Raw genomic sequence first — 26,306 nt, 5'->3', positions numbered from 1 at the left:
TCTATTTGGTCAGGTTAACACTGTCTAGATACTTGAGAGAATTGTGATCTGTGTATGCCACAAACTTTGAGCGCAAGAGGTATTCCCTGAACTTACTAGTCACAGTCCATAAGGGCATAAGGCTCCAATTTGAAGTCCCCGACTGCTGTACGCCAATACACTCTCTACTCCATCTTGCTGTTGGCTTAACACAGCACCCAGGCCATTTAAGATTGCATCTGTGTTCAAGATTAGGGCTGTGCCAGTCTCACAGTAATTGACTGATAATTAACATAAACACATTTAGCATCTCCTGGCTTCCATGTATAGCCTGTAAGCCACTGATGCAGACCTTTGGAACATCTACATTTAAAAAGAAAGTCTAAATCCACGTAATATAGCCTACACCATCACAATAAATCCCTTATTCATTTTAGACAGGTTTAAAGAAACATGATATGAAGAAAATGTAGTCTATTTCACAAGAACAGAGTAGTATTCTCTGAGTTGTCCTTATGTTAGGCCCTGATCTAGCTATGCCATATGGCTGTGGCCTACACTTGTTCATTTAGCAGACAAGATTTGCTTAGAATTCCGTGCATTATTTTATAGTATGAAGAATACTATTGAATATAGCTGAAAAAAATAGCAAGGACCTTTTCTCCAAATGATTCGAGGGAGTGCGCACATGCCGCTATTCTCTGTTGTGTGGATAACAAAGAAACAGGTTGTCCTATATGCTTAATTTAGAATTATTTATGCAGCGTTAGTTGTGATACAAATGTTGGGCCAGTTGCGTAGCTTCAGCCGGTGCAGTCGCACCAGGGCCCACGACATACTGAAGGGCCCGGATCTGCAGTGCCACAGGCCCCCTATGCAATTTCAATACCACTGCACCATGCCCAAGTATTAATTGTTGACGCGGGTCCATCACGTCTATAATTAGACGAGAAGATCTTTCTTTAACATAAACTATATGATAAATGATCCCTCTAATAGTTTCGCCAACAAAATGTTTTTTGGACACTACATAAGTTAGCATGATATTTTAGTGCGTTGGTGACAATAAATCAAATTAATTTGCTAAATAAATCCTATTATTCAATAGTTTTAATACCATGAAATAATAATAATTAATAATTAATGATAATGAAATGCATTCTGGGATTCATTGTGCAAATACTTTCTTCAGGATAGGGTCTATTTTTCTCCATTTCCACCTGATTGACGTGCCCAAAGTAAACTGCCTGTTGCTCAGTCAGGCCCTGAAGCCAGGATATACATATAAAAAACACTCTGCAGTTTGTAGAAATGTTTAAATAATGTAGAAGACTATAACACAATAGATATGGTAGGAGAAAATCCAAAGAAAAAACAACCAGATTTTTTTTTTGAGAGAGCCGATGCTCTTCCAATGGAACGTATACCGTAATTTCCGGACTATAAGCCACAACTTTTTTCCCACACTTTGAACCTCGCGGCTTAAACAATGACGCGGCTAATATATGGATTTTTCCTGCTTTAAATTTTTTTTCTCCAAAAAAACACATTCTGTGACGTGCTCAGTTTTTTGGCGGCATGAAGCTTTCATTAGACCAATGAAATTGCCGAACGGGTTAAGGTCAAACAACTTCTTTGTTTACTGTTTAGATTAAATCGAGCGCTCTCAAACTTCCCATCATTCTGATTACGGTAGTCATTTTGTCACCCTTATCATGGCAAAGACACGGAGAAATGCATATGATGCAGCTTTCAAGTTGAAGGCGATTGATCTGGCTGTTGGAAAAGGAAATAGAGCTGCTGCACGGGAGCTTGGTCTTAATGAGTCGATGATAAGACGTTGGAAACAGCAGCGTTAGGAATTGACTCAGTGCAAAAAGACAACTAAAGCTTACTGCAAATAATTTTTTTGTTACAAGCCGTGTTTCGTTAAAGCCTATTTATTTTTGTTACAAGCCGTGTTTCGTTAAAGCCTGTGTAAAGTTAATTTGTTTCAATGTACCGGTAGGCACCTGCGGCTTATAGACATGTGCGGCTTATTTATGTTCAAAATAATATATATTTTTTAATTCAGTGGGTGCGGCTTATATTCAGGTGCGCTCAATAGTCCGGAAATTACGGTAGGTAAAAAATGATATCTAGCTCCCAGTATGCAATTCCTATGGTTTCCACTGGATATCAGTAGTTTTTGTTCAAGGTTTCAGGCTTGTTTCTTCCCAAACGAGGAAGAATAATGAGTTTTGATACAGGGACACGGACTTAGAAATCAGTGTATGCGCGCGATGAAGAGGACACGCACCTGCTAATATTGTTTTCCTATTGAACATACTTCTTTCCGTATGAAATATTATAGTTTATAACATTTTAGGCTATCTGAGGATTAAATAGAAAAAGCATTTTGACTTGTTGAAACAAAGTTTAGCGGTAGATAGCGGATACCATTCTCTGCATGTTGAACAAGTGGATTACTCAAATCGATGGTGCCAACTAATCGCTATTTGTGAATTTATGAAACCTTTGCCAGTGGAAAAATATTTTGATATCTGGCGCCATCCTCAAACAATCACATGGCATGCTTTCACTGTAACGCCTACTGTAAATCGGACAGTACAGTTAGATTAACAAGAATTTAATCTTTTAACCGATATAAGACACTTGTATGTACATAAATGTTTGTTTTATGATTATTTATTTGAATTGCGCACCCTCCAGTTTCACCGGAAATTGTCCTGCTAGCGGGACCCCTAGCCTTAAGAAGCAACAGTTGAGCTAGCTATCAAGAGACAAAGGTCAAAAAAATAAAGAGAGAAAGTCGAGAATAGAAAATTACGGATTTAAAAATCAGCAATGTATCAACACAAAAGTGGAGCCCAAAAGAGGAAGGCCAAAAATGAGAAAGCAAAGGAGGTATCAAAGTTAGTTAAATTAGATTCATTTTTCAAATGCAGTTCAAGTGCAGCCATTGCTAGCACAAGCAATGTAGCAGGACCAGAAAAGGATGTAGGTTTATCATTGCCAGCAGCAGCTTTTAGTGGATCCAGTGAGCCAAGGCCAAGCTGTTCCATCGTGCCAGAAGAAGCAACTTTGACAGAGGAGGATACGACCCTGAGCACAAGCCAGGCCGGACAAATTACCCCCCGGGCCGGGCGGGGAGGAAGAGGCGCAGGGCGAGGCTAGAATCGTGGCGGCTGAGGAAACCGGTGGAAGTGGGACAGACGGCCTTTTTACCTATCCAACTGATGGGGCATTATGCAACAAATGTGGATGCAAAAGTTAAACGGCACGTTATTGCATTAGGCTTGTGTAAGCCTACTGGCCCATTCCCAAGAGATGACGAAAGGTGGTGTTTTTCCGAGTCGTATTACACCACTACAACCAAGGCTGGAATCAAATTACCACGTACATTGCTATATTATTCGGCCAAGCTAGATTGCGTGTATTGTGAGCCTTGCTGGATGTTCGGAGATCGGAGTGCCCCTTTCTTCTCTGATGCATGGGTGAATGGGGTGAGAAATTGGCACCATCTAACATCCAAAATAGCATGTAATGAGACATCCCAGATTCACAATGGTGCCTGTTTGGTATATGAGCAATGGAAGCTCAATGGCACCATTGACGCAGAAATGGAAAGAGGCGTGCGTAACGCAGCAAATACCTGGCGACAGGTGTTGGAGTGCATAGTTAATGTAATTCTCACACTTACATCATGTAATTTGGTGTTCAGAGGGCACCGTGAAAATCTTGGGCAGGCCAACAGTTGGAATTTTCTCAGTATAATTGAACTGCTGTCATTTTACGACCCAGTTCTGAAATAACTTTTAGAATGCCCTGCAGGATCCGTTAGCTATCCCAGTCCTCAAATCCAAAATGAGCTGATTTATATCTTAGCCGAGCGAGTTTTTATTTTATTTTTTTTATTTCACCTTTATTTAACCAGGTAGGCTAGTTGAGAACAAGTTCTCATTTGCAACTGCGACCTGGCCAAGATAAAGCATACCAATATCGACACATACAACTACACAGAGTTACACATGGAATAAACAAAACATAGTCAATAATACAGTAGAACAAAAGAAAACAAAAAGTTATATACAGTGAGTGCAAATGAGGTAAGTTAAGGTAATAAATAGGCCATGGTGGCAAAGTAATTACAATATAGCAATTAAACACTGGAATGGTAGATGTGCAGAAGATGAATGTGCAAGTAGAGATACTGGGGTGCAAAGGAGCAAGATAAATAAATAAATACAGTATGGGGATGAGGTAGGTAGATAGATGGGCTGTTTACAGATGTGCTATGTACAGGTGCAGTGATCTGTGAGCTGCTCTGACAGCTGGTGCTTAAAGCAAGTGAGGAAGATATGAGTCTCCAGCTTCAGAGATTTTTGCAGTTCGTTCCAGTCATTGGCAGCAGAGAACTGGATGGAAAGATGACCAAAGGAGGAATTGGCTTTGGGGGTGACCAGTGAGATATACCTGCTGGAGCTCGTGCTACGAGTGGGTGCTGCTATGGTGACCAGTGAGCTGAGATAAGGCTGGGCTTTACCTAGCAGAGACTTGTAGATAACCTGTGTGACAAGTGTGACATTCAGGGAGAGATGCAGGAAGCCCCATTTTTTTCTATTACTATGGACACCACACCGGATGTATCCAAAATAGACCAGTTAAGCCAAGTTTATTACTATGTGAGAATGATAAGGGATGCAAATTATGTCGCCACAGATCTGACCATCACAGAGTCGTTTTTGGAAGATTTCTGGAGACTGCTGACACATCAGCAGCTGAGCTTCAACATAAGGGGGTATGATGGAGCTGCTAACGTGAGTGGGGTCTATTCGGGTGTGCAGGCCAGAATAAAGAGCCGCTTGCTGTTTTTGTGCATTGCGCAGCGCACAATCTTAACCTGGCTCTCACCGACTCTGTCAAAAATGTGCCAGAGATTAAACAGTTTTATGATACTGTTGAACTGTTATACACCTTCGTCAGGAATAGCATAAAGAGATGGTCAATGTTGAGTTGTATATTTGATTTTGCATCAGAAAAAGAAAATGTAACTCTAAAATGACTGTGTCTCACCCGCTGATCATCTAGATTTGAGTCCCTTGCCGCCCTGAGATACAGATATGTGGACGTAATGAAGGCCCTCACCAAGAAGGACGAGAGAGATGATGCAGCAGCACTGAAAAAGAAAATGGAAAAATGTACTTTTATTTTTTTTGTCATTCTGCAGATAACGGTTTTAGAAAATGTGAACGTCGTCTCCAAAATGCTACAGGCCAAAGACCTGCACAGGGCAGTCAGCCTACTCAAAAACATGATAAAGGTCCTGTCTAAAATCCAACAGGATATTGAGAAGGCCAAAGTCACTGCAAAGACCCTTGCTGACAAATGGTCTTCCCTGTGGCTCAGTTGGTTGTGCATGGTGTTTGCAATGCCAGGGTTGTGGGTTTGATTCCCACGGGGGGCCAGTACAAAAAACAAAACAAAAACAAAAAATGTATGAAATGTATGCATTCACTACTGTAAATCGCTCTGGATAAGAGCGTCTGCTAAATGACTCAAATGTAATGTAAATGGGGAGCTCAGAATGCATTTGAAGACACTCGGAGAAGGAAAGCAAGGCAGTATTTTGATGAGCTATGTGAGGACGAGCGACTCTGATGGGGAGAGTAGTTTTAGAGTCAATGTCTTTAATGCAAACCTTGACATCGTTATCCACAAGCTGTCAAACACATTTAAAAGTCTGCACGCAACATCGAGTCTGTTTGACTCCATCCATCCTACTACCCCGGTCAACGCAGATGATTATGTGCTCTACTAGACCGCCAGCCGGATGGCTGAATGTTACAGCAAAGATATATCAGCAAGCTTCCCTGGCCAATTACTCTCTTTCAGGGCCTGTTTTAACCTGTTAGGGCTAGGGGGCAGTATTGACACGGCTGGATAAAAAACATACCCGATTTAATCTGGTTACCACTCCTACCCAGTAACTAGAATATGCATATACTTATTACATATGGATAGAAAACACCCTACATTTTCTAAAACTGTTTGAATGGTGTCTGTGAGTATAACAGAACTCAAATGGCAGGTCAAAACCTGAGAGATTCCTTTACAGGAAGTGGCCTGTCTGACCATTTCTTGAACTTGTTTTCCATCTCTATCATTTACTAAGGATCTCTGCTCTAACGTGACACTTCCCACGTCGTCCATAGGCGCTCAGAGCCCGGGAAAAAACAGAATGTCGTCATTCCAGCCCCAGGCTGAAACACATTATCGCCTTTCTCAAGTGGCCGATCAAGGGACACTGGCTTATGCGCGTGACCCCGACCGCCCCCGCCTTTGGGATTTTTTCCTCTGTTTGCCGAAAAGGAGATTCCCTGTCGGAATATTATCGCTTTTCTACGAGAAAAATGTCGTAAAAATTGATTTTAAACAGCGGTTGACATGCTTCGAAGTACGGTAATGGAATCCTTAGAATTTTATTGTCACGAATTGCGCCATGCGCGCGACACTTCTTTACTATTTCGGATAGTGTCTGGAACGCACGAACAAAACGCCGCTATTCGGATATAACGATGGATTATTTTGGACCAAACCAACATTTGTTATTGAAGTCGCAGTCCTGGGTGTGTATTCTGACAAAGACAACAAAAGGTAATCAAACTTTTATAATAGTAAATATGATTATGGTGAGTGCTAAACTTGCCGGGTGTCTAAATAGCGAGCCCGTGATGCCTGGGCTATGTACTTAGAATATTGCAAAATGTGCTTTCACCAAAAAGCTATTTTAAAATCGGACATATCGAGTGCATAGAGGAGGTCTGTATCTATAATTCTTAAAATAATTGTTATGCTTTTTGTGAACGTTTATCGTGAGTAATTTAGTAAAATGTTAGCGAATTCCCCAGAAGTTTGCTAACTAGTATGCTAGTTCTGAACGTCACATGCTAATGTAAAAAGCTGGTTTTTGATATAAATATGAACTTGATTGAACAAAACATGCATGTATTGTATAACATAATGTCCTAGGGTTGTCATCTGATGAAGATCATCAAAGGTGAGTGCTGCATTTAGCTGTCTTCTGGGTTTTGGTGACATTATATGCTGGCTTGAAAAATGGGTGTCTGATTATTTCTGGCTTGGTACTCTGCTGACATAATCTAATGTTTTGCTTTCGTTGTAAAGCCTTTTTGAAATCGGACAGTGTGGTTAGATTAACGAGAGTCTTGTCTTTAAATGGCTGTAAAATAGTCATATGTTTGAGAAATTGAAGTAATAGGATTTTTAAGGTTTTGAAAATCGCGCCACAGGATAGCAGTGGCTGTTACGTAGGTGGGACGAATTCGTCCCGCCTAGCCTAGAGAGGATAAGAAGGAAATAGCAAATCACACTACAGTGTGGCCATGATGCTCATTGTGGATTACAATTCAGTCACTATTACATTTGGGGAAGTAGTTACTACGATGCTCCTTTTTATGACTCTGCCTGTAACGGTAGCCAGTGCCGAGCGCTCCTTTTCCAAACTGAAAATAATTAAATCATACCGGAGGAGCAGCATGAGAGACTGAGTGGGTTGACCATTCTGTCCATTGAAAACACCAGGGCCAGGACAATGGATTTGAATGCCATAGTCAACGACTTCACAGAGCGCAAGGCCCGTCGAATGCCAATTAAATGAGTGAGTAAGATTATATTTTTACAGGGCAGGCTACCCAGACATCCTATATAAATGAAGCTTTATTGAGATTAATTTACATTGCTTGTCAATCTATGACTATGCTCGATCTGTCTTTGGAAACCATGTTCTGGTGTTTTTGCTATAGGCCTCTGCAGGAGGCAGATCATTTCAAATACCGGTATGTCAGTTTTGCCGCTGTGCATAACATCAGCGAGCACATACTGGGTCATTAGCTGTGTATCGGTGTTTCTGTCAAGAGATTGATCTATATATTTATGTTTTATAATATAGACTATTGCCTATTATTTGCAGATAAAATAGGGTGTTTTTGGACCGCTTTGTGCCTTCCATGGTGCTGATCGACTTATACGGGTTAATTTCTGACCGCCGTCCATGGTGCTGAATGTATTGGCTAAATTGCGACTTCTCTGGTAACAGCTTCAAATGTGCCCTTAGATTAGGTTCTGCTCTGATGTTACAATGCTTAGTAATATTAAGACACAGCCTTACCAATAAAATAATTACAATTTCAAGGGAAATATGGGTGGTGATCGGGGCCCAACATTATTTTGGGCACCTGGGCCCATCATGATTAAGCTACGCTACTGCGTTGGGCTATATGTTTTGATTTTTAATACATTCTAAGGCTGCATGATGTGACTCTAATGATGATTTGAAAAAAGTTGCATGAAAGACATGAGCTCTGCTTTGTTAATTGCACAGGCTGCACACACTTCATCAGTCTCTCATTCACGGGCTAGGCCACATGAGGTTTGTGACTATGATTTGAAAAAGTCGCAAAAAAAGGCATGCGCGGTTTCTTGTTATAATATATCATTCAGTGATAGGCAAATTTTGTCTACCATCAGACTGTTCTTGATTTAATCTTGTCTTTACATATACTAAATAATATATGTGTGAAATTCTTTTTAGAATGAATCACTATCATGCACCTGTCTCGAAACAGGGGCAAGGGAAAAAAAGACACGTCATCTATGCACTTAAATAGCGAATGGATGAAGCTTTTTCCGGGGTACATTTTCATACTAGCCAGGTATGCTATACTCCTGTGGTAAAGAGAAGCCATGAGCTTAATATTAAGTAAGTTGAGAAATAAATATAGTAGGCCTAGCCTATAGAAAGCTGATGAGATCCTTCGCTTTTAAATAGAGGCCATCACTCTGTTTTCTCACGCAATTACAAAGCCTACAGAAATGTTGCGTAACATGAGCTCATGGGCTCTCATTAAGTGTTTGATTCGATTTTCGATTACATTTGCATTGATATCAATTACTGTGACTAAACGGTCACGTGGAATTGGACAGCCGTCATGACTCGGGACCACCGATGTGGTGGTAATACGGTCACTGTAACAGCCCAAGTCAAAATAAATGGCTCTGTGAAGTCAGGGTTGGCCAAGATAGGCGCTATGGTAAGTTTACATTTAAGGTCGCCGAACACCTGCTGAAAGGCCATGTCCCATCGGAAAGGGGTGTGCCTCATTGTTCTTCTTTGGTTTTCCCACCAGCCCATACAAAAGTGTTGCAATCCGAGAAAAGTAAGGGACAAACCTTCAGAAATAGCTCATAAACCCCAAAGCCTGGCAGACATCACGAGGGCATTTGTAGGTGGCCCGGTCTCTTAACACTGTGGTTTTTCCTTCATAGAAACGTATACCCTTGGCTAAGATGATTTGTCCCAGGAATTGCATATCTTGCTTGATTAGATGGCATTTGCTTTGTTTAAGTTTCAGACCACACTCTCTGAGCTTCAAAGACACTGTACTTTCCACATGTGACTTAAAGTCACTGGAGAAAACAAAGATATCATTGAGGTATATCAACAGAATCTCGAACAGGTGATCACCCAGCACTGACTACATGAACCTTTGGATGGTCGCTTGAACATTTGACAATTCAAAAGGGATCCTGGTCCACTCGAATAAGCCAAATGGTGTGGTGATTGCAGTCTTGGCCTGGTCATATGGATCCATTGCAACTTGGAAGTACCTGGAGGTAAGGTCAAGGATGGAGAACAGCTTTTCCTAGAACATCCAAAGAGTCTTCAACCCTTGGTAAGGGGTAGGCATCCTTGGGCCGATAGATGAACATGCACCTCATTTTCTTGTTCTTCAAACACTGCAAAGTCTGGGGGCAAAATCTGTGCAGGCCTGCTTATCTCATTCAATCTGGCACGTGGGTGCAAGCGTATGACCTTCTAGCTGACACATCGCACAGGCGTGTCAACTTAAATATAATGTATATCCCAGTCAAGATTGAAGAATGGGTCAAGTGGACAAAGTTAATATAAGTTAGTGCTTTTGACCGTAGTACTTCGTATGAATTTGAGTGGTTACATACAATAAATGTTGACAGAATGGCTGATGGACAAAGCCATTCTCAGCCATTATATGCATTATATCTGACCACTCAAATTCATGCAAAGTACTATGGTCAAAAGCACTGACATTAATTTTGTCCATTTGACTGTTGCTGTGCTCCCAGGTAAGGCCCTTGCTTCCGCTACCACTGAAGGCCCCAGTATTTAGTCAGGCAGCTTGAAGATGTGTGTTACCATCCAGGCCCATGTCATGGCATGTGGTGGCCTGATGGGGAGATGACAATAAATGCATTATGTACCTTTCATAACCAACGTTGTGTAAGTGTTTACTACACATCTTGCTGAAAAATTCAACCTATTTGTTAATGTTCTTGATATATGGAAATTCACTTATTTTCAGTTCATAATTGTTGACTGTAATACCTCTAGGGTACTGTGGTGAAATTAATGCTGTGCAAGGTATTGGGCAACAGCTTTATTCCAGGCTCCATACTCACAAAGTGTCTTCACAGTAGGGATAGTGATCTTGGACCACTTCGCTTTTGTCAATGTAATCATATTCATTGTGATCTAAAAGGCAAAACTGATGCTAAATCAGTACTGCTACTCTGAGATGCTTTGTGAATATGGGCCCTGGTCAGTCTGTAGCATGCTGCTTTCTGTGATCCAACTCCCTCTCCACCTGAAATGCAACAACAACATGAAAAAGAGTTGGCCTAGTCAGTCGGTAACTTAAATACTAATGAAGCACTCAGGTAAATGTACACAAATCTAATCAGCCAAATTATATCAAAACAACACAGCCTATTTGCAGTAAAATCAGGAGCGGTAATTTGCTATATTGCCAACTTTTTCAGTCTCCAATGAATCAATAAACAGGCAGGGGAACGAAGTAGTTTGACAAAAAATGTTCACTAGTCAGTAACTAGTCTTTATTAAAATGTAGCTAGCAATTATATAGCTAGTTATTATCTAGAAACCACTTAGCTAGGCTAAGGTGAACCCAAATCAGACTGAAGGTAGAAATTCATGACATTTTCTCAACTTCAATCAGATGGATATCTAGCAAATCTATTTGTTTTCCCTTGCATCTAAGCTGCCTGATACAGCTGGCGCGATGTTAGTAAAGTAGGATGAATGATACAGCTAGCTACCTGCATGGTTAGCCAGGAGTTAATCTGAAATGTATACTTAACGGTGAACAACACCGTTTGAAGCGGTTGTTCAACATATGTCACGCTCTGACCTAAGAGAGCTGTTCTTTCTCTGTTTAGTTAGGTCAGGGTGTGATGGGGGTGGGCATTCTATGTTTTTTGTTTCTATGTTTTGGCCGGGTATGGTTTCCAATCAGAGGCAGCTGTCTATCATTGTCTCTGATTGGAAGCCATATTTAGGCAGCCTTTTCCCACTTGGTTTTCATGGGTAGTTGCTTTCTGTTTAGTTTGTATAACCTGACGGAACTGTTGGCTGTTATTTTGATTATTTTGTCTAGTGTTCATTTTCATAAAAAAATAACGATGAGTACTCAACACGCTGCGCCTTGGTCTCCTCTATATGATGCCCGTTACAATATATTAAACTTTTGCCATCACCAGTTGGCCAAAATGCTAAAACAACCCCTTTGCCAGTCAACATTTTTAAGCACAACGGTTGCACTGGCTTAAACAATAGGATGGAATGGACACTGCTAAGATTTGAAATAGCTGTGTTGAAAACATCCTCACTCACATCTTCCATTTTTACTGCTTGATCATAAACACAGGTGAAATTAACGGAAGGGAGGGGTTTGGCCAAGAGTTTCGTTTTGCGAAGGATGAGACTTTGCTTCCACAACAGAAATCACAATTTCACAACACATTACCCCCAGAAGTTAAACAGGAAATGTCAACTTGGCGAGAACGTTACTTCTGTGTACCCGAAATTAGCCAATAAGTGGGAGGGTTTACATAGATTAAATTGATTCAGTCTGCGTAAGGTAGCCACATCCGTAGAGCGTGTTATGTGCCTGCATAATGTAAGTCTCAATTCCAAAGGCGTGTGTAGGAAAGGCATACATTTCCTACGTCTGAATTAGCCCTCTCAGCGAATGGAGAGATACAGTGAAATTCAGTGTTTAGCAAGCATTTTTTGGGGATGTGTACATTGTCCTTTTCTATCACAAAAACACATATGTGTCTCTAACAGTTATACAGATCTAGGGCTTCCTACATGAAAAATGACATCTTGAATAATTTAACTTCTTTGGGATAGGGTTCAGTATTTTCACGGCCGGATAAAAAATGTACCCAATTTAATCTGGAACGCCGTTCCGCCTGCGGAACCCCTAGCCAACAGCCAATGGCATCGCACGGCGCGAAATACAAAACCAACTAAAATACCACAATTCATTTTTCTCAAACAATCAACTATTTTACACCATTTTAAAGACAAGACTCTCGTTAATCTAACCACATTGTCCGATTTCAAAAAGGCTTTACAGCGAAAGCAAAACATTAGATTATGTCAGGAGAGTACCCTGACAAAAATAATCACACAGCCATTTTCCAAGCAAGCATATACAGTATGTCACAAAAACCAAAACTACAGCTAAATGCAGCACTAACCTTTGATGATCTTCATCAGATGACACTCCTAGGACATTATGTTATACAATACATGCATGTTTTGTTCAATCAAGTTCATATTTATATCAAAAAACAGCTTCTTACATTAGCATGTGATGTTCAGAACTAGCATAACCACCGCAAACTTCCGGTGAATTTACTAAATTACTCACGATAAACGTTTACAAAATACATAACAATTATTTTAAGAATTATAGATACAGAACTCCTTTATGCAATCGCGGTGTCAGATTTTAAAATAGCTTTTCGGCGAAAGCACATATTTGCAATACGATATATATATATATATTTACGAGAAAAATCGCGTAAAAATAGATTTTAAACAGCGTTTGACATGCTTCGAAGTACGGTAATGGAATATTTGGAATTTTTTTTGTCACAAAACGCGCCGGCGCGTCACCCTTCGGATAGTGTCTTGAACGCACGAACAAAACGAAGCTATTTGGATATAACTATGGATTATTTGGAACCAAAACAACATTGGTTGTTGAAGTAGAAGTCCTGGGAGTGCATTCTGACGAAGAACAGCAAAGGTAACCCAATTTTTCTTATAGTAAATCTGAGTTTGGTGAGTGCCAAACTTGGTGGGTGTCAAAATAGCTAGCCATGATGGCCGGGCTATCTACTCAGAATATTGCAAATTGTGCTTTCACCGAAAAGCTATTTTAAAATTGGACACCGCGATTGCATAAAGGAGTTCTGTATCTATAATTCTTAAAATAATTATTATGTTTTTTGTCAATGTTTATCGTGAGTAATTTAGTAAATTCACCGGAAGTTTTTGGTGGGTATGCTAGTTCTGAACGTCACATGCTAATGTAAAAAGCTGGTTTTTGATATAAATATGAACTTGATTGAACAAAACATGCATGTATTGTATAACATAATTTCCTAGGAGTGTCATCTGATGAAGATCATCAAAGGTTAGTGCTGCATTTAGAGCTGTGGTTTTGGTTTTTGTGACATACATGCTAGCTTGAAAAATGGGTGTGTGATTATTTCTGGCTGGGTACTCTCCTGACATAATCTAATGTTTTTCTTTCGTTGTAAAGCCTTTTTGAAATCGGACAATGTGGTTAGATAAAGGAGAGTCTTGTCTTTAACATGGTGTAAAATAGTCATATGTTTGAAAAATTTAAGTTTTTGCATTTTTGAGGTATTTGTAATTCACGCCACTCTATACCATTGGATATTGGTGAGGCGTTCCGCTAGCGGAACGTCTGTCCCTAACAGGTTAAAATAACTCGCACTCTTTCACAGTGCAGCCGGTTCATGCTAGGTTACTGACCTTGTCTGGTATCTACAGAGTTTCTCTGAGATAGAAATGACTGGGGTACTCAGTTTCATGCACTCAGTGAATGTGCAGAGAACCAAAATATTAAATCCACATTTGTTTTACATGTAGACATTCTCTCTGTCCTCTACCATCACACCAAGATGGAGATGGTTCCGCAACAGTCATAACAATGTTAGGCTTCATGCATGAAAACTGACATCCTCAAACTGCCCCCACTCTCTGTGATCTGTACCTCTGGGTGTGCTGGTTGGACTTGGTGTACATAACTCATCATAATCCTCCCACTCTCTCACAGTGCAGCAGATTCATGCTGGTTACTGTACATCTGGTTTATCTGGCCATTCCTCTGAGAAAGGGAGCACGAGAAAGAGAAGGAGAGAGAGAGAGAGAGAGAAAAGGAGAGATATTGTAGAGCGAGAGATACACAGTGAGAGGGGGCAAAGAGAGACATACAGAGACAGAGAAACAGAGCGATACAGAGAGAGAGATGAACAGAGAAAAGGAGAAAGGTGGCAGATAGAGAGATATAAAATACAGAGATGCTGAGTAATGAATTAAAGAGGATTGAGGGCCTTCTTCTCCTAGCTCAGATGAAACAAAGGATCTGTACATACAAATCGCCTGTCTCCCCCCATATCAGCACATTCATCAGGTCCTCTAGGATCACAGCTAACAACCATGTCTGCCGTAGGGTAATACCAGAGAAATAACGAAATGAAGAGAGTGAGTAGGGAGAAAGGTAGAGGGAAAGAGAGGGAGGGGGAGGGAAAGGAAGAGCGACGAGTTAATATATACAGTAAACCTGTTGTAAAACGAAAAATAAGCTATGGTGTGTCGTCAGGCAAGGGGGAGTGGGCCTGGGTATCCAGAAGAGAACCCTCCTGAAAGTTGAAATGTATCTGTAGACGAAACACTGACCCAGATCCAGTGTGTGAATCTCATTGTGAATCTCGTAACTCCACCACAGAATCCCACGCCCATAATAGAACAGAGAAGAACAGAAGAGAAGAGAGAAAGGGACAACAGGGGTATAGCTAAATGAAGGGCTGTGTGATTAAGAGGTCACGAGAAAGGAGGGCAAGAAAAAAAACACAAAGGAGGAAGAAAAGTTGGGTATCACAGGAGAGAATAAGAGAGAAGAGAGATAAGGTAAGAAAAAGAGAAGGTTTTATGATAGACCACCCTGTGAGTGTGGTTTAAAGCAGCCACAAACCACCTTAATGTTAATGCTGATCAGTTCCACTCTACAGGGACCACATTATACTATAGACCTTGTTTACACCAGGTTTCTCTCACTCACTCACACACACACACACACACACACACACACACACACACACAGTCTTGTACAGTTAACCTTGTGGGGACACACAATTCAGTCCTATTCAAAATCCTTTTTTCCCTAACCCCCAGACCCTAAACCTAACCCATACTCCTACCCTTACTCTAACCCTAACCTTAACCCTAACCCTAGCTCCTAACCCTTAACGTAATTCTAACCCTAACACTAATTCTAACCTTAACCCTAAACCCCCTAGAAATAGCATTTGACCTTGTGTTGGTCAAATTTTTGTTTGTTTATTGTTCTTGTGGGAACTTCTGCTCCCCACAAGAATAGTTAAACACGGCCGTGCACGCGCACATGCACACACGCACACGCACACACACACACACACACACACACACACTTCTCTCTCATACCAGCACTAATGATCAATCTAACAAGGCAATCAGAGGGTGGGAGGAAGTCCACACATCTGCCTGGTATTCAAATGCATCCCATGACAATATGTGAGATGGTGAACCACATCATTAATTTAATGTGTTGATGTGTCGTTATTCCCACCGCTGCCATTATGATTTGGTGGTTCAAAATCCAGACTAACAAGGTAGGGAGTGGCAGTAGCCACTGAAGTCTGTGGAAAACAAGTGCTGAAACTTGTTTGACTTTTGATTTAACCTTTTCATGTGTGTGTTCCAAATATCTCTAACGGTCGCCCCAGTGTGAGTTTTTTTTACACCACAGGACTAAGGATCCGCCCCTTTTAATACATTTTCGCCAAAAATGACATACCCAAATCTAACTGCCTGTAGCTCAGGCCCTGAAGCAAGGATATTCTTGGTACCATTTGATAGGAAACACTTTTAAGTTTGTGGAAATGCGAAAGGAATGTAGGAGAATATAACACAATAGATCTGCTAAAAGATAATACAAAGAAAAAAACAACTGTGCCCAGGTGCAATTTAGATTTTGGCCACCAGATGGCAGCAGTGTATGTGCAATGTTTTAGACTGATCCAATGAACCATTGCATTTATGTTCAAAATGTTGTATCAAGACTGCCCAAATGTGCATTATTGTGCACTCTCCTCAAACAATAGCGTGATATTCTTTCACTGTAATAGTTACTGTAAATTGGACAGGGCAATTAGATGAAAAATAAATTAAGCTTTCTGCCAGTATCAGATATGCTATGTCCTGGGAAATGTTCTTTTTACTTACAACCTCATGCTACTCGCATTAGCCTATGTTAGCTCAACCGTCCCGTGGACAGGGCATCGATCCCGAAGAAGCACGCTGCCCTCAAACCAAAGCACGCTACCTGCTAATTATCTATAGGCTATGTTTCAACAAGATTTATTTTCTAACAGTTTTAATTGAGGTGTGTTCCGCCTCTTCATTAATTCACATAGAAGTAGCCCATTTCACTGTTGTGAACAATTTATGTTTGAGGCTTTACTGAACCTTTCAAACTTCTCTCATCGAGGAGAGCCCAAGCACTGATCAAGTATGCACACATTTGTGCAGTCTGGCACAATCGTTTTCCCCCGGCACATTTTCTGGCTGGCACTCGCATTGCCTTCATTGTTGTTTTCCTTATAAATAATAACAGTGTGCCTTATTTTCTGTATATTGTTTTGTTATTTCTACTGAAGCATACCAGTCAAAAGTTTGAACACACCTACTCATTCAAGGGATTTTCTTTATTTTTACTATTTTGTAAATTGTAGGACAATAGCGAAGACATCACAACTATGAAATAACACATATGAAATCATGTAGTAACCCAAAAAGTGTTAATCAAATAGATTTTAGATTATTCAAACTAGCCACCCTTTGTCTTGATGACAGCTTTGCACAATCTTGGAATTCTCTCACGCATCTTCATGAGGAATGCTTTTCCAACAGTCTTGAAGGAGTTCCCACATACAGTTGAAGTTGGAAGTTTACATACACTTAGGTTGGAGTTATGAAAACTCATTTTTCAACCACTCCACAAATTTCTTGTTAACCTCTCTAGGCTAGGCGGGACGAATTCGTCCCACCTACGTAACAGCCACTGCTATCCTGTGGTGCGATTTTCAAAACCTTAAAAATCCTATTACTTCAATTTCTCAAACATATGACTATTTTACAGCCATTTAAAGATAAGACTCTCGTTAATCTAACCACACTGTCCGATTTCAAAAAGGCTTTACAACGAAAGCAAAACATTAGATTATGTCAGCAGAGTACCAAGCCAGAAATAATCAGACACCCATTTTTCAAGCCAGCATATAATGTCACCAAAACCCAGAAGACAGCTAAATGCAGCACTCACCTTTGATGATCTTCATCAGATGACAACCCTAGGACATTATGTTATACAATACATGCATGTTTTGTTCAATCAAGTTCATATTTATATCAAAAAACAGCTTTTTACATTAGCATGTGACGTTCAGAACTAGCATACCCCCCGCAAACTTCCGGGGAATTCGCTAACATTTTACTAAATTACTCACGATAAACGTTCACAAAAAGCATAACAATTATTTTAAGAATTATAGATACAGACCTCCTCTATGCACTCGATATGTCCGATTTTAAAATAGCTTTTTGGTGAAAGCACATTTTGCAATATTCTAAGTACATAGCCCAGGCATCACGGGCTCGCTATTTAGACACCCGGCAAGTTTAGCACTCACCATAATCATATTTACTATTATAAAAATGTCATTACCTTTTGTTGTCTTCGTCAGAATACACACCCAGGACAGCTACTTCAATAACAAATGTTGGTTTGGTCCAAAATAATCCATCGTTATATCCGAATAGCGGCGTTTTGTTCGTGCGTTCCAGACACTATCCGAAATAGTAAAGAAGTGTCACGCGCATGGCGCAATTCGTGACAATAAAATTCTAAGTATTCCATTACCGTACTTCGAAGCATGTCAACCGCTGTTTAAAATCAATTTTTACGACATTTTTCTCGTAGAAAAGCGATAATATTCCGACAGGGAATCTCCTTTTCGGCAAACAGAGGAAAAAATCCCAAAGGCGGGGGCGGTCGGGGTCACGCGCATAAGCTAGTGTCTCTTGATGGGCCACTTGAGAAAGGCGATAATGTGTTTCAGCCTGGGGCTGGAATGACGACATTCTGTTTTTTCCCGGGCTCTGAGCGCCTATGGACGACGTGGGAAGTGTCACGTTAGAGCAGAGATCCTTAGTAAATGATAGAGATGGAAAAGAAGTTCAACAAATGGTCAGACAGGCCACTTCCTGTAAAGGAATCTCTCAGGTTTTGACCTGCCATTTGAGTTCTGTTATACTCACAGACACCATTCAAACAGTTTTAGAAAATTTAGGGTGTTTTCTATCCATATGTAATAAGTATATGCATATTCTAGTTACTGAGTAGGAGTGGTAACCAGATTAAATCGGGTATGTTTTTTATCCAGCCGTGTCAATGCTGCCCCCTAGCCCTAAACTATAGCTTTAGCAAGTCGGTTAGGACATCTACTTTGTGCATGACACAAGTCATTTTTCCAACAATTGTTTACACACTGATTATTTCACTTATAATTCACTATATTACAATTCCAGTCGGTCAGAAGTTTACATACACTAAGTTGACTGTACAATTAAACAGCTTGGAAAATTCCAGAAAATGATGTCATGGCTTTAGAAGCTTCTGATAGACTAATTTACATAATTTGAATCAATTGGAGGTGTACCTGTGGATGTATTTCAAGGCCTACCTTGAAACGCAGTGCCTCTTTGCTTGACATCATGGGAAAATGAAAATAAATCAGCCAAGACCCAAAACATTGTAGACCTCCACAAGTCTGGTTCATCCTTGGGAGCAATTTCCAAACGTCTGAAGGTACCACGTACATCTGTACAAACAATAGTACGCAAGTATAAACACCATGGGACCACGCAGCCCGTCATACCGCTCAGGAAGGAGACGCGTTCTGTCTTCTAGAGAGGAATGTACTTTGGTGTGAAAAGTGCAACAGCAAAGGACCTTGTGAAGATGCTGGGGGAAACAGGTCCACAGTAAAACGAATCCTATATCGACATAAACTGAAAGGCCGCTCAGCAAGGAAGAAGCCACTGCTCCAAAACCGCCGTTAAAAAGCCAGACTACGGTGTGCAACTGCACATGGGGACAAAGATCGTACTTTTTGGAGAAATTTCCCCTGGTCTGATGAAACAAAAATAGAACTGTTTGGCCATAATGACCATTGTTATGTTTGGAGGAAAAAGAGGGAGGCTTGCAAGCCGATGAACACCATCCCAACCGTGAAGCATGGGGGTGGCAGCATCATGTTGTGGGAGTGTTTTGCTGCAGGAAGGACTGGTGCACTTCACAAAATAGATGGCATCATGAGGGAGCAAAATTATGTGGATTGATTGAAGCAACATTTCAAGACATCAGTCAGGAAGTTAACCTCTCTGGGCTAGGCGGGACGAATTCGTCCCTCCTACGCAACAGCCAGTTGAATCCCGTGGCGCGATTTTCAAATACCTTAGAAATGCTATTACTTCAATTTCTCAAACATATGACTATTTTACAGCATTTTAAAGACAAGACTCTCGTTAATCTAACCACACTGTCCGATTTCAAAAAGGCTTTACAACGAACGCAAAACATTAGATTATGTCAGCAGAGTACCAAGCCAGAAATAATCAGACACCCATTTTTCAAGCTAGCATATAATGTCACCAAAACCCAGAAGACAGCTAAATGCAGCACTAACCTTTGATGATCTTCATCAGATGACACACCTAGGACATTATGTTATACAATACATGCATGTTTTGTTCAATCAAGTTCATATTTATATCAAAAACCAGCTTTTTACATTAGCATGTGACGTTCAGAACTAGCATACAACCCGCAAACTTCCGGGGAATTTACTAACAATTTACTAAATTACTCACGATAAACGTTCACAAAAAACATAACAATTATTTTAAGAATTATAGATACAGAACTCCTTTGTGCAATCGAGGTGTCCGATTTTAAAATAGCTTTTCGGTGAATGCACATTTTGCAATATTCTCAGTAGATAGCCCAGCCATCACGGCTAGCCATTTAGACACCGACCAAGTTTAGCCCTGACCAAAGTCAGATTTACTATTACAAAAGTTTGATTACCTTTGTTGTCTTCGTCAGAATGCACTCCCACGACTGCTACTTCAATAACAAATGTTGGTTTGGTTCAAAATAATCCATCGTTATATCCAAATAGCGGCGTTTTGTTCGTGCGTTCCAGACACTATCCGAAATGGTAAATCAGGGTTACGATCATGGCGCAATTCGTGACAAAAAAATTCTAAATATTCCATTACCGTACTTCGAAGCATGTCAACTGCTGTTTAAAATCCATTTTTATGCAATTTTTCTCATAAAAAAGCGATAATATTCCGACCGGGAATCTCCGTTTAGGTAAACAGAGGAAAGAAAACAAAGCTTTCGGTCGACGCGGGCACAAGCCTGAGTCTCACAGTACTGTAACCAGCCACTACCCAAACGCGCTACTTTTTTTCAGCCAGAGCCTGCAAAGCCACAATTCAGCTTTTTGCCGCCTTCTGAGAGCCTATGGCAGCCGTAGGAAGTGTCACGTAACAGCAGAGATCCTTTGTAATGGATAGAGATGGCAAAGAAGGCCAAGAAATGGTCAGACAGGGTACTTCCTGTACAGAATCTTCTCAGGTTTTGACCTGCCATTTGAGTTCTGTTATACTCACAGACACCATTCAAACAGTTTTAGAAACTTTGGAGTGTTTTCTATCCAAAGCCAATAATTATATGCATATTCTAGTTACTGGGCAGGAGTAGTAACCAGATTAAATCGGGTACGTTTTTTATCCAGCCGTGTCAATACCTGGTCAATACAGGTTAACCTGTTAGGGCTAGGGGGCAGTATTTGCACGGCTGGATAATTTTTTTTACCTGATTTAATCTGGTTACTAATCCTACCCAGTAACTAGAATATGCATATACTTATTATATATGGATAGAAAACACCCTAAAGTTTCTAAAACTGTTTGAATGGTGTCTGTGAGTATAACAGAACTCATTTGGCAGGCAAAACCCTGAGACAGATTCTGACAGGAAGTGGATATCTGATGTGTTGTATTACCTTTAAACCTATGCCATTGAAAAACACGGGCTGAGGAATATTTTGGCACTTCCTATTGCTTCCACTAGATGTCACCAGCCTTTACAAAGTGTTTTGAGTCTTCTGGAGGGAGATCTGACCGAACAAGAGCCATGGAACGATGATGTCCCATTAGACACCTGGCGCGCGAGTTCATGTTGGGTACCCTCGTTCCAATACGTTATAAAAGAGAATGCATTCGTCCACCTTGAATATTATTCATGTTCTGGTTAAATAAAGTGGTGATCCTAACTGACCTAAGACAGGGAATCTTTACTTGGATTAAATGTCAGGAATTGTGAAAAACTGAGTTTAAATGTATTTGGCTAAGGTGTATGTAAACTTCCAACTTCAACGGTATGTGACCCATTTCAGGAAACTAGGCTTATATCGCAAGTCACGACTTCACAGGAGAGACATTTTCAAGTATTGTTTTGGAGCTGAAATACCTTCTGGAACCTGTGAACTTTCATGTGCCTTAATAACAAACTTGTATGCCATCTGTAAAAATGAATAAAGTTGGGCCTTGTTGGTTAAGCCACAGAAAAAGCTAGCAATCTTCCTATTAGCCATGATTAGCTGAGATAATGAGTGGGCTGGACATGCTGAGAGAGGAGTTTGGATTGGTCTGCCATATTGAAGGCTTCTGTCTATTTGAGCTGGTCTGTCTGTGGTGGTAATCTTGTTGAACACAGCTTTTTTTTAAATGTATCATGTAGTGGAGCTGCATACGTTTTTTTTGTTGTTTTGTTTTTTGGAGCTGCATAAGTGTTGCTCTCCACTTTCTGGAGGATTAAACCACTGTAGGAAATAGTAAAAAATAAAGAAAAACCCTGGAATGAGTAGGTGTGTCCAAACTTTTGACTGGTAGTGTATGTATGGAGCATAATCTATTTACAGTTTTAGTAATGTGTTCAAGTACTGGTGACAAATCATGCATTCCGATTATTGCGTAGATTGTAATTGCTATTAGCTAATTCAATTTGTGGTTTCTAGAGAGTTAACTAAATATGACCGATTGTGTTACTTAGTGCTAGGACTAATATAGCCTTGATTTTCCAGTTTTGATTATGTGTTATGCTGTCTCTACTTCTGTGAATGTCTGCATCCAAAAATAAACTGGTCACATTCCGTACATAACTTTGTAAGGACTGTGTTTATGCAAAATGTTTCAGTGAAAAGAAAGTGTGGCCAGCTCAAACGCTGAATGCTGCGTCAATCGAAACTGGATGTTCTAAATAAGCTTTCTAATCACACCAGTTTAAGCGAACGCTGCAGGGACCACTGTGGAATGATCACTCCCGTTTGTTGGTACGTGTCAAAGGGTTAACCTGTTGGGGATAGGGGGCAGTATTTACACGGCCGGATAAAAAACGTACCCGATTTAATCTGGATACTACTCCTGCCCAGTAAGTAGAATATGCATATAATTATTGGCTTTGGATAGAAAACACCCTACAGTTTCTAAAACTGTTTGAATGGTGTCTGTGTGTATAACAGAACTCATATGGCAGGCAAAAACCTGAGAAGATTCCTTACAGGAAGTGGCCTGTCTGACAAGTTCTTGTTCATCTTGGCTCTGTTTATTGAAGACTGAGGATCTTTGCTGTAACGTGACACTTCCTACGGCTCCCATAGGCTCTCAGAACCCGGGAAAAAGCTGAATGATATCGAGGCAGCCCCTGGCTGAAACACATTAGCGCGTTTGGATAGTGGCTTGTCAGAGGACCATCAGACTGGGGCTCGTGCACGAGGGCACGAGATGTTTTTATTTTCTCTCTCTTTGAACGTAAACACGCTTTCCCGGTCGGAATATTATCGCTTTTTTACGAGAAAAATGGCATAAAAATTGATTTTAAACAGCGGTTGACATGCTTCGAAGTACGGTAATGGAATATTTAGAATTGTTTTTGTCACGAAATGCGTCGTGCTCGTCACCCTTCTTTACCATTCGGATAGTGTCTTGAACGCACGAACAAAACGCCGCTGTTTGGATATAACTATGGATTATTTGGGACCAAACCAACATTTGTTATTGAAGTAGAAGTCCTGGGAGTGCATTCTGACGAAGAACAGCAAAGGTAATAACATTTTTCTTATAGTAAATCTGACTTTGGTGAGTGCTAAACTTGCTGGGTGTCTAAATAGCTAGCCCTGTGATGCCAGGCTATCTACTGAGAATATTGCAAAATGTGCTTTCACCGAAAAGCTATTTTAAAATCGGACATAGCGAGTGCATAGAGGAGTTCTGTATCTATAATTCTTAAAATAATTGTTATGTTTTTTGTGAACGTTTATCGTGAGTAATTTAGTAAATTCACCGGAAGTGTTCGGTGGGAATGCTAGTCACATGCTAGTCACATGCTAATGTAAAAAGCTGGTTTTTGATATAAATATGAACTTGATTGAACAAAACATGCATGTATTGTATAACATAATGTCCTAGGTGTGTCATCTGATGAAGATCATCAAAGGTTAGTGCTGCATTTAGCAGTCTTCTGGGTTTATGTGACATTATATGCTAGCTTGAAAAATGGGTGTCTGATTATTTCTGGCTTGGTACTCTGCTGACATAATCTAATGTTTTGCTTTCTCTGTAAAGCCTTTTTGAAATCGGACAGTGTGGTTAGATAAAGGAGAGTCTTGTCTTTAAAATGCTGTGAAATAGTCATATGTTTGAAAAATTGAAGTTTTTGTATTTTTGAGGAATTTGTAATTCGCGCCACGCCTATCATTGGATATTGGAGCAGGTGTTCCGCTAGCGGAACGTCTAGATGTAAGAGGATATATGCAACAAGTTTTCCACAAACGGGTTTCTGTGCCAAGTGCCGTCACTGTACAAAATTATACAATATTGTTTTACACAGCCTGTCATTTTATAGAAATAACACCTTGAAGTTGTTGCATATATTTACTTTATTTTTACTGCAACTTTAGGCAAAGTGCAGACATTTATTCTTGCCAACCTCCATTATATACACTGACCTGGTGTTGCAGCAGGAACTTCAGGTAGCTAGTAACCAAAAGGTTGTGAATTCAAGTCCCAAGGGAGGTTGAGTCCCAAGTAAGCAGCATGCTGTCCTTTAGTATTTATATCTGAATTTAGCTGTAACAAATACAGTAGCTAGTTGTACATTTAGTATATTTTCACCGCAACTAGACAAAAACCAGCAGGGGACCTGGACATTCTAAGCACGTCCTAAAAACGTCCGTTGGGTTGTCCCTAGAACAAACCAGGAAACAGACAAAACCTGAGATGGACCGTGACTGTTTAAATTTAATTCATGTCTATTATGACTTTCAAAGTAATTATAAATGACATTTGACACCTTGGTTTACACATGTGTTATTTAATGTTATCATATGTTGACATTTTGCATCCTTATGTTGTCTTATTTATTTCACATGATATCATGTTCTCACGTGTAGTTTTATGTTACCACATGTTGCTTCACATGTTGTCACATTAAAGGGATACTTTGGGATGTTGGCAATGACACCCTTTATCGATAATTTTTATGTCTCTGCATCCAGTGTGAAGTTAGAAGTAGCAGTTACCATGCTAACAGTTACCATAGACTCCAGTCATTGCTCTAATGCTAGTTAGCAGTTGGGCTAAAGCTAGTTAGCAACTTCCTTCAAACTGCACGCAGAGACATAAAAATGGTATCCACGAGTTCATCTGACTCTGGGGAAGTAAAGGGCTTCATTGCAAAAATAATGAAGTATCCCTTTAAATCACGTGATCATGTGTTCACACAAATTTCATGTGGTATTTCCGTAAGGCGTCTTATTAGATTATCTACAGAATTAAACTGCACTGTACAGTAAGTAGTCAGGTATATTTGATTATATTAGACACTGTGTTATAGTGATTCATTACTTGTTACTATATTTACACATATAGCACATTTCATATCATTTGGGGTATAATTATGGATATTTCAGTGCTTGTTCATCCAATATTGTTAATGAACGTAGCAGTGACATCCCATTTTTTGTTGTTGATCAAGGGAATAATGTAGTCATCCACTGATGCTAAATCAATATTGACTATTTCCATAATTCTATGGGTAGCAGTGTTGCTGGCTCCAGTCCTCTTCTCTCACAGTAAAGTAGTGGGGTAATGAGCAAACAGCCAAGTGTTTATACTGTATGACTGCCAAGGACGAGGTAAGGCACCACATGCATAATCTGGAGGCGTAAGAAGTCTGTTAAAACGTGAGGCTGCATGGATCTTTCATTTAAAGACCCTTGGTCTCTTCGGTCTCAACATAGACTTTGATCTGAAGCCATTCTTGTGAGTATTGTGATTTTGCTATTCATTGTAAATGTTTGTTGGCCTATGTAGCCAAATTGTATCTATGATCGTAATCTATCCTTTCCTGTTTTTTGTATGTTCTATTTCTATCTGTTAACTAACCAATGATATCAAGCCACACCCGGCCATGATTACAGACACCTGTGTGTGTCCTTTGACACTATATAAACTAGTGAACCGCAGTGTTTGTCATTATACCCTGATGAAGACAGCTTGTCTGTCGAAACATTGGTTATTAGGTTATTAAAGTATTGCATTTGAGCTCTTAGAGTATGCGGCTCTCCTTTTCTTTTTCAAGGGCACCACTTGCACACAGACACAGATACACACACTTAGAGACATATGCGCACGCACGCACGCACGCACGCACGCACACAGACACAGACACGCACGAGAGAGAGCGAGCAGTGCTGCATCGAGAGCAAACAGTGGCCTAGTGATGGCTACAAATGATGACATCTTTGAGATGTAAAATCAAATATTAGAACTAATTACAACTGAGGAGATAGACATCCTCAGTAGCTTTAGAGCAGAGATGGGTACGTGGAGGCCCGCACCCCTTTTGTAGGCCTGCGGATAAATCCCCCCCCCCACCCACAAAAAAAAAACAATATTAGCTATAATTTTTTAG

This window comes from Salmo salar, chromosome 11 (assembly GCF_965601325.2).
Source record: "Salmo salar chromosome 11, fSalSal1, whole genome shotgun sequence".
Classification (NCBI taxonomy): Eukaryota; Metazoa; Chordata; class Actinopteri; order Salmoniformes; family Salmonidae; genus Salmo; species Salmo salar.
This window is presented reverse-complemented; position numbering follows the sequence as displayed.